Here is an 11,242-nt window from a genome sequence, read left to right on the forward strand (position 1 = left end):
ATAAAAAATAAAGCCAAAGCTCGTAGGGTTTAAGATAGAAAGGCTCATGACAGTTGAACAGAAATTTAGTTGATTGCCAACCACTTTCCTCTAATCATGAATAAAAGACGTCAGAAAGAATCTGTTTCTTCGTTTTTCGGAACACACGATGGCATATGGTAATTTCATGTAACTGATCATCACACATGTCCACAAACACATTAGACACAAAACGACAATGTTTTACATGTACACAATCATCGAAACGAAGTGTTGCACGTCCGGTATCATGTGACTGGTTGTCTAATCGAGTAAGGCATCGAGTCAAATATAATGGTGGAAGTCGATTGGCAAGTAGGGTGTCAGTTTCCAATTTGCCACATACAACACAACAACACAAATCGACACTATTGAACAACTGGTTTTCGGGTGTGACCACATGTTTATATGCGGAATGGCCAACGTCTACTATAAATACAACAGTGCAGTGTATGCGGTCAACTGACGAACAAGCCATCGAGCGAGAAACACTCACTTCGAAAGTAACCCACTACAATGCGATTACTCACCGTATGTTATAATTCCGTTGTATGATATAGTTCGTCTGATCGGTCTTCTCATTTCAGCTCATCACGGTTGTACTGGTCATATCGTCTGAATGTCAGAAACCAGGTGGGTCTCACATTACTCGAGGTTGATCGGTTCTAATTGACCTTATGAAATGGTGTCAACTCACATTAACTTTGCTGCTATCACTATTGATATTCGTGATATTGTGACTCTGTTTTATTTCGTTTTCAGTTGTTGCGGGTCCGGCTATGGAAATCGCCACTCACGTATTCTCCTGGATTGGAAATATTATTAAGAAGATCTCAAACAAGCGTGGACTTGATAAAGATGCTTCGAAGAAGAGACGAGTGTCTATCGAAAAGAAGTTGTAACGGGCATCTGACATCAACTCGTGCTACACTCAGAACACCACTCAACTTTTAGTTCCCATTCTTTGTGCAAAATACACTTGCATTGTCTCGCAGCTTCTGTGATTCTTCTCTCCATTCAGACTCAGTGACTCCATGAAACTAGTTTGCCATGTCCTACAGTGATGGTTTGGATGAGAAAATGCTCTCAAACCGACCTGCTTCCATCGTTGTACAGTTGTTCGTGTATGCAGTAGATTGGGATTCGATCATCGTGACGTAATCACCTGAGTGAATCAGTCCATTCATACATAGGTGTTTGCCACGGTTACACCATACATAATTCATACGAACATCCTTCAAGTTTCGAGCGAACAATTTTAAGGGAATTGAGTGTCAAGTAGTTAGAAGACATTAGATTTGGAATCGGTGTTGCTGTGTTTTTGAGGTATTTCAGCATCTCGTTGAAGATGATGATAATGACATCTGATTAGTCTCAACTAATATGTACTCTTCCAGGCCGGTTGTTTCCGTTGTGCCTATCGAGTTTTTAATTTTTTGCACTTAATTTAGACCGTTTCCGTATAGTTATAAGTCGTGTTAACCGCAAATGTGATGCCAGTTGACCTATGTTTATACCAACATATTCTTGAAATTCAACACGGTCATATTGACTAACCAAATATTTTACTATCTCTTTTGGTAGTACTCACACTTATGCCATTGCAAGAATGTTTGTCGTATGTTGTCACTCCTGGGCACTTGTCACTAGTCTTTTCACTGTGGTTTCGGTTGTCCTGAGAATCTCTTCTATAGTTGTCTTCAATCACCTCTTTTGTTTTCATAAAGTCAAGGTCACTGGAGATAGGTTGGGAAAGCTTCTGACGTATTTTTACTACCACCGACGGACTAATATTTATTGATAGCTGTACGTCTTCATGACAGTCGTTAGTTGACCGTCAGTGTGAGTGTTTTCATTTTTCACATAATTTATTATTCAACATTTCTTATGGTGATGTGCTGTTAGGACTTGTGTGATTGATTCTTCAATCGTCGGTTGATCTTTTCTAACTTATTGACAAACCGTCGATTTCGGCCATTCGGCCAAGGACGTTAAACTGAAGACTTAAGCACGGAACTTTAAATAAAAAGTAGATAATTAAAGCACACTCTCACAAATGCTTTTTTGACGTTGTGGAAGACGATATCTTATTTATCGCGGAATTCTTTCTAACTTATGGCTTTGATTTATACTTCCAACAATCTGTCAATGCGAATAGATTCGTCGGTATACTAAAGACAATCAAATGATTTTCAAGTTTGACCCCAGTGAGAAGGTGACCCTTTCTGTAGATTTAAGTCACCCACACTTTCAGCGACAATGTCTAGATCGAAACTTCAAGTGATATCTTTAGAGTGATTGAGTGAGGCACAAAGTGTGACTAACTATCTAGCACTTATTGTGATGACGTCAACGAAGTTGTAAATGTGTAAGGGTTTCAAACCCTAACAAGACAACAATTCTGTACCTTCAACATTTGTAAGGCACACAAAGGATCAGATCAAACACACACATAGGAATATAAGATGGTCAGGATAATTTAAGATAAAAGCATAGGGCTATGTATTCCTCCTCGTTAGAATGCCGGTTTCACAGTGATATTGAAAATAAAACTCGTATAAAATTGTAAGCGAATGCAAAACGACATTGCAAAGGCCTCCTGTCGATTGCTGCAAGACATAAAGTGGACAACGCAAACTACAATGCCAAATTAGGTACTTCAACAAATGCGGAGTGACTAAGATGAAAACTATTTATCAAACGACAATCGATTAATTACTTACTAATTTAGAGAATAAACACAAACGCTGAAACTTATGGAACTATACAGGTGTACTTGTTTGAGAGATCAGGAGCTACGAAATTATCTGATACACTTCACTAACCATTGTTGATGAGAGATGTGAGCTAAAATTTTGGCAATAAAAAAACACAATATGATTCTGCCAGAGTAGGTACACGTCATTTGTACAGACATGATCTGTAATTTACGACATTGTTTGGCATACAGTATGCTTCCTAAGTACGGTTGTTAAACAAATGAAATTAATAAAATTAAAAGTGCACATTTGTGATGTCCCGGTGAGTTGGTGATTAGATGTATGTTTTTAAATATTGCTCTGAGTGGAGTTTTTCACTTTTCAAACAACTCGCATCCACGTTGCACACCAGGTGCAAATTCTCCATTACTGTGCTAGAATTCCGGTCATGTTAATTATTCTGGCAACACAAGTTTTTAGGAAGTTTATATTGTTTGTAAACTCAATTTAAATGGCGCTTGATACAAGCTGTGACTTTAGAGGAGCATACGTTAAGTTTGTTTTAGGCGTCAGAAGCTCCGTAGCTACGTACTGAGAGCATGATGTTGAGAAAAGAAAAAACAAAGGCGCAGAAGGCTGCTTAGATATAAACCTTAAACAATTATTAACAGTTTATAATGGAAGAGAAAAATGTACGACAAATCAGCGGATAAAATCCATGCATAGTGTACGTGAAAACAAAAAGCTAACAAATAATAGACGGGTAGAAACTCATATTTATTTGATGCTGATAGTATTTTTGCTATCCAAACAGGGCGTTGGGTTACAAGCTCCATACATATAAGACCCCCAGTAGTAGGCAGGAGATTGTGAGGTTCGATTGACAACTTTTAAGCGCAGTAGTGAACGATCCTTGCGATCAACTATGGTTAAGCAATATTGATAGGTTTAGTGAGTTACCTGTCTACTACATGGAAAAGTAAAAAGGGACATATAGCCGCGGAAACATATCTAATAGAACTACAAGAAAACCAGGGAAAACTAAATTTAGAGTCTGGTGTGGTTTAAAAATGCAGAGGGCGTATGACGTCATAGATGTATTCGAAGGTGCTAGATCAGTGAAAGCTTAGACTTCATCAAGAAGTCTCAAACATGTATGTTATCCATAGTCAATGCGTGTTTCAGAGGGAAGACTGTTTCATATTAATTCATGCTCGATGAAAAGAGGTTTACATGACTTTGTCAGTAGATAATTTATCTCGAAGGTCGTATACATATGGGTCTTCTCAAAATCTATCCTGATCTCAAAATGGATTACAAGTTAAACAACACATACGGTGATTAAATTTAACAAATAACTTAAACCATCGTTCTATATCATGAGGGCACTACTCGGTTTGTAAATTTTATTCATGATGTTCAATACAGTAGAATTGTTCCCTGTCTACTCACTCTTTTGATATTTGTGCACATTCAGTAGTATTATTTGAATTAGGGTTTTAGGTCAAATCACAATAAGTTCGGTGGATGAGACGCCTCCAACGGTTTCGCTTTCTGTGCTATACAACCGTTCACATATGTGTTAATGTAAAAGTCTATCAAAGTTTGGAAAGATTCTTCTTTTCAAATATAAATTTCATTTCACCGTGTGGAATATATTCAATCTTTCTGTGTACATACTCTTTATGAAGTGTGCAAAGAATGCGAGGCACTTGTAAAGGAACATTTCATGCTACACATTCTGAATTGCAATACACATTCAATACTCACAGAAACGACTGTGATCATTAGGCACGTTAATGCCTTCCGTCGTTGAGTTAGAAAAGCGCGAATCAGTGAATGCAAAACAAATACAAAACACAGCAATTTGTGGAACAATGAAGATATATTCAATCTAGACAAACGAAACTACAAGTTGATAACACTCAGATCTTGACCTTGCCAGCAATTATATCTTCCAAGTTCGCGTTGATAGTGCGACGCTTACTGCAACATCCTCCACAACAGTCTCCACCTCGACATCCACGGCATCCACAACACCGAGGACATTGAGGGCATGCACCGGAACAGCAAGGACACCTTCCACTTGGCACTGGTGCTGGTTCTGGAGCCGGTGCTGCAATAGCTGAAAGTCAGATACAAAAACACCGAAATGTTATTCATCGAATGAAGTGTTACAGAGCAAAACAACGACACGTCAAATATCCACGTTACGCAACCACACCGCATCACATCACAAACCAGTTCATTTCAGTTAATTAATCCAACTCGGTTATCCCTATATCAGCAAATGTAAGATACTTCTACAAGTACTCTTCAGGACAACATACGTTATTTTTCAGTTTTTTGGATATGAATCTACCTATAAAAATAATGTTAAAATTCAGAATAATAATGCTAGCGGGATATAAATTGAATCGAATCACCTTTCGTACAGTACTATATTCTGGGAAACTGATTGGCTATTACTAAACAAACCAGCATCAGTAGACCCTAGAATCCCCTTATATGTAAACTATAATTATCCTAACACTTGCGATTCCTATTTCCATCTTTCCTTGTCATTTGGAGCATAATCTTGTTCCTGTTCAGGCGTGTTCTGATTTGGGGTTTCACCAAGTAAAGTAATGTTCAAAAACACTAAGCAAGAAGAGTGGCTGTGTCGTCATGAGAGAAATTTTAGCAGTGGCGCCGAGAACTAAGTAAAACATATTCAAGATGCCTATGTCAGATGACCTGCCCAACCAAATACTACAACAACAGCGTGCGCAACTTGATGCAAATGTGCTATTGTTGGAAAATGACGCAACAGCTTGACATCCTGTGATAATAAGAAGTATTTGGATTATTGTACGAATTAGGAATTCCCGAAATAACGCAATTCAAGCCACGAAGAGCTAGGAGAGTTCATTTGGACGTATTGTGCTTGGAATTCAAAATCAAGAATCATTAGTTCATACGAAACCCACACACCCATTGTACGGCTTCTCAGGCTATTTAAAGTGCTTTTGTGATGCAGTCGCTAGCAGCATACCAGAATTCAGTTATATCTCCAAAAGTGGAAATACCTTCATCACGTTGTTCGAGTGTTGAGAAGATACATTTAGAATAAAATTTTGTAGGCAAGACCTGATTGTTAGTCCGTATTTAATAATGTATTGAACATACAAGCTATGCTGACCATATACTGCCAACTTTACCTCGAGAAATAGATATTCGGTTGAACATCTTCTTCGTTTAGTATTCGATATCAGTGTCTAAGTGTGATGAAACACCACGCTGATGGATACAGTGCTCTATAAGACGTCATCGACAAAGAGTGTGATCGGTTTCAGCTACACTCATTGATGGAAGACCGACTTAAATGCCAATTCGTTATCAAAGCTCTTCAGTCGCCAAAAGATTCTTAGATTTGGACTAAACATTTAACTCGACTGCATGATGAATCAAACGTCACACTCAGAACAATGACAGATGAGTGCGAACGGCCACTGAACATTAGACAAGACACGGAGTTAATTGAACAGGAAAATCCTAAACTTAACATGCAGTAGTGTCAGTGCTATTGTGGTGGTCGTTATTCGATATAATCCTTAGACTTCGTATACAGTTCGTCTTGATAACCGTTCTATATAACGTCCCAACGGTTTATTAATCAGAAGGCAAATACGAAGTGTTGATTACGTTTATTACAAGACCACACACATATATCCAAATGTACAGATGCGTTAAACAAGCATAGAAGAGTTGTGCCGAAAGGCAAGCAAGCGAGCAAGAGCCATAGCGAGAGCGAGACGAGAGTGTGTGAGCGAGTGAGTGTGAATAACATGGACATATATATAGCATGTGAAATGAATGAGTAATCGAATCAAATAATCAGTTAATAGTAAGACTAGCAGAGTGAATAAATGAGTAGGCCGTAAGCAATGTTCAAGCATACGTATTTCATACAAGCACAAAATAATAAGGGTACAATAAGTTGTTATAGTGCGGATGACTTTGTCCGCTAAATGAGTTAGCAAAAAGGCTTAATTGCGTTAGATGAGACTAAACTCATTTGCCCGTGAGTCGCTATACTATTACTGGCTTAAAAGCTTAGAAGATGAGTAAAACTCGTAACAAAGAAACGACGTCTTGTTGCTCATGTGATGATTGGTGTTATGTAAGATTCTGTACATTGAAGCAACCTAAATGTTAGTTATACGCTAATTCAGGAGACAGCATAAGTTTTATTATTTAGATGCGATAGTAAGCGCATTCCGTTCCTCTGTTTGTTTATATCTTCTATGCTGAATTTGCACTTCCTCATTTATAGTGTGTATTTGGTGCAGTACACTGAAGTCTTTTAATAAACAGTAAATCTACTTTAGTTTTCGTGGTTTAGATCACGTTTTATGGTTGATATAAGGAGTAAATGACTTAAAAGCAATTTTGGAGTGCATAGTAACCTCTAGTACAAATTTAATGATAATATTGAGTTTACCACTAGTTGAGTAACAACTTCTAACAGAGTGCTTTATTAGTGTGTGCATATTCACTAAAGCGAAAGCGCCTATCAGTTGTCTTGATTTTGTTGCAATATTCAAAAACGGCAGAGGAATATTTTATGATTGATGTTGAGAAAAGTTTGACTGAACACCACAGATGATTGTGTGATTTTGTGACAGAATATAAAGAGACAGAAGTTGTCGTTTCATATTTAAAATCATCTAAATACGAAACATTCAGTGCAAAATGGGTAACGCGTACAAAGAGTAATCTCATCGTTGTGTCACTTGAAACCTGAAGTTGACGAAGTTAGTGCTTCTGGAGATCTGTAACTCAAAAAACACAATAACAATCCGCGTTAAGAAACATATCACGCTGAATTTTGCACTGGATAATTTCATGTAGATAACTTTCGGGTATATTGGCAACAACAAATTCATAAATATATTTTTACTATCCCGCTGATTGAAAAGTATAATTTCTGATATTTCGTGATATTCTGTTATCCAATAATTCAGCTGGCCACAATAATATATACCTCTCGAAAACTGGCATGAAAATAATGAAAAATAGCAAGCAAATAAATAGTTTATGATATCGAATAAAAAAAACAAAATCATTCGTTTTATTAATTTTGATCAGGTAAGAATTAACGTTATATGAAAAAGTAAATGGAGTATTCCACAAAAGAAAAAAATGTACAGATTTTTCGATAAACCAATAAAACAAAAAATTGAGATATATTATATGGAAATACAAGACTTCGACTGTGACCACGTGTGTGGACATGGAATGGCTAACGTCCACTATAAATACGGTGGAGTGATGAATGCAGTCAACAATCGAGAAACGCACACATCAGACAATCGAGAATCCAACACTCAGTTCTTCAGGAAACCACCACAATGCAATTCTTCACTGTATGTTACAATTTCGTTGTGTGATATTGCTCGCCTAATCAATCTTTTCATTTCAGCTCATCATGGTTGTATTGGTCATATCGTTCGAATGTCAGAATCCAGGTTAGTCACACTTTACTCGTTACTGATCAATTCCACTTGGCCACATGACGTGGAGCTGACATGTGTTGACATGTACTTGGAGAAGTATCTTACATTTGCTGATATAGGGATAACCGAGTTGGATTAATTAACTGAAATGAACTGGTTTGTGATGTGATGCGGTGTGGTTGCGTAACGTGGATATTTGACGTGTCGTTGTTTTGCTCTGTAACACTTCATTCGATGAATAACATTTCGGTGTTTTTGTATCTGACTTTCAGCTATTGCAGCACCGGCTCCAGAACCAGCACCAGTGCCAAGTGGAAGGTGTCCTTGCTGTTCCGGTGCATGCCCTCAATGTCCTCGGTGTTGTGGATGCCGTGGATGTCGAGGTGGAGACTGTTGTGGAGGATGTTGCAGTAAGCGTCGCACTATCAACGCGAACTTGGAAGATATAATTGCTGGCAAGGTCAAGATCTGAGTGTTATCAACTTGTAGTTTCGTTTGTCTAGATTGAATATATCTTCATTGTTCCACAAATTGCTGTGTTTTGTATTTGTTTTGCATTCACTGATTCGCGCTTTTCTAACTCAACGACGGAAGGCATTAACGTGCCTAATGATCACAGTCGTTTCTGTGAGTATTGAATGTGTATTGCAATTCAGAATGTGTAGCATGAAATGTTCCTTTACAAGTGCCTCGCATTCTTTGCACACTTCATAAAGAGTATGTACACAGAAAGATTGAATATATTCCACACGGTGAAATGAAATTTATATTTGGAAAGAAGAATCTTTCAAAAATTAGATAACATATATTTCCATTTGCCTAGAATTCTGGTTGGTTCATCTCTTAGAAATATTTCTTCTCATAGTTTGTGTATTCTAGATTGCTTACTGTATTGTTTTTTACTTTCATTTATTTACATGACTTTTTTGTATCTAGATATCGTCCTCATGGAATAAGTGGTTAAATCAGATATATTTCATCAAACTGAATAGCTTATGTGCCCTGATTTGATTTTTGAACCTTGCTGAATACATTTGTCTTTATTAATCGAGAAATATTAGAGAGAAAACTACTTTCTATCATTCCCAGTTGCTGTTCGATAACTTTCTTTATTTACATTTTTTCATGTATTTGATTCGCAAAGTTAGTTTGAAGTTTATTGTTTCACAATCAAACGTATTCTTTCATCGAATTTAGTGCTCATTCATCATAGTTCGGCAAAACACCATGTTTACAAATCACCAACACTTTGAAAAATCGATTTGTAAGTTCTACGTTACCATGGAATATTTTCTAAATGTCACTCTTAGTATTTCTCACGAACGGTAATCAGCTAAACTTAAAGAACATAGATTTGTGTCATCACTAAATGTGTAGAATTATGGTCCAGTTCAGTATTAATACTAATATAGTGTGATATCTAATAACAAAACTGTAGATATGTCATCATGTGAATCTATAAGATCTAACCTATGAGCCTAATCCATTAGATCTTACATGGAAGTCACATCATTGTCTATTCTGACTCGTCGTATCATTAAAATTAGCAATCTTATGTTTGGTTTTCCTAAAGAACACATGTAGGTCAAAGACAAAATGACATATTTAATGGGAGTGAAGACAAGTTTTATAGAATGATCACGCCTGCAAGGCTGAGACATGCCATCCAACTGACTGAATCTTCTCGCGTAGAACTTTTTAACTTCTCTTCATGTTAATTGTTGAATATAAATCTTTTCAGTAATTATATGCTCAACTTCAAAGATCGTGTGGTTAGAAACTAATGCCACTACACTACTCTTCCCCCAGAATCAAAGTGATATTGGTTCGATACCCAATGGAGTGGAGTTGCTGAGCGCCAGAGGTTACCAAGGGAACAATAAAATCCTCCGGATATTGAAAAGCAAAAAGATAAGTAAAAAGAAGGCGGTAGCAGCTGATTGGGAAATACATGCACCAATCCCCAAAATTTTGTCCTAGTCATTTACACAAAAAAGTGAAAATACACGCAAAGGTTATTTAAGAGTCAAACAAAAGGGGATAATAGTGGTTATGAATGATTTAGTATAGAGATATTTTAACAAGTCACATTAAGATGCATAGCATTAACTGTTGGTTAATAACTTAACCTGTGATCAGTATAAGCATTTCGTGATGAGCAATAGAAAAACGATTAGTGTTGTATTAATGCTGATATTGGCATTCTATTTGGTTTATATTTAAAAAGTTAATTGGTGTTCATATCGGTGTGCTGTCTGTATAATTTGATTTCCGATTGCATTAGCATTAGTAGGCTAACTGAAGGAACAAAAGTATAACCGCGGGGAGAAAGAATTCTAACTAATGTTCCAGTCAGTTTGTTAAGTTTTCCGTACGCTTTCACTGGGTTTCCATGTTTCTTTCTGAAAAGCATTTATGTTATTTTACTTGATACTTGGTCTTGGCGGCAGCCATATTGCTTTGTTTCCTCGTTGATTGTGTTACTTGCGTTGACTGGAGTCGAACATTTTTGATTGTGAATTAAAGCACTCTTCCAGAATTAGGAACACTTTGTGTTAAAACGCGACCAAATATTATCTTTCGAATCTGTATGTGATCTATCCAGAAACGATCGAATAACATTTATTTGTTGAGCTTGGTTTGACTACTGATTGAACGATTATTGATTGAATAACTAAACGGTAATATTTAATATTCAAAACTGTAGAATCCAAAGTAAGGTTCAGACTAAAGAATCACTGTCTAGGTAGTTTAGATATGCGTCATTTACCCAGACACCTTGTCTTGGTCTCAACAGCGCAATAGTCATTATATCAATGTGGTACGATTGTACCTAAATTCGGTGAATTAATTATCTGAACTATGATCATCTTTTTAGACAACTAATATTATAGCTCAGTTCATAAACTCAAATAGGTATAGCAATAACAATTATGATAGCTTTAGCGAAAATTGTTAAAGACGGTTCAAATGATCGTTAGATTAAAGTAGCATAGAGATTATGTAGTGCAACACACGTACAGACCA

The sequence above is a fragment of the Schistosoma haematobium genome, chromosome ZW (assembly GCF_000699445.3).
Source record: "Schistosoma haematobium chromosome ZW, whole genome shotgun sequence".
Lineage (NCBI taxonomy): Eukaryota > Metazoa > Platyhelminthes > Trematoda > Strigeidida > Schistosomatidae > Schistosoma > Schistosoma haematobium.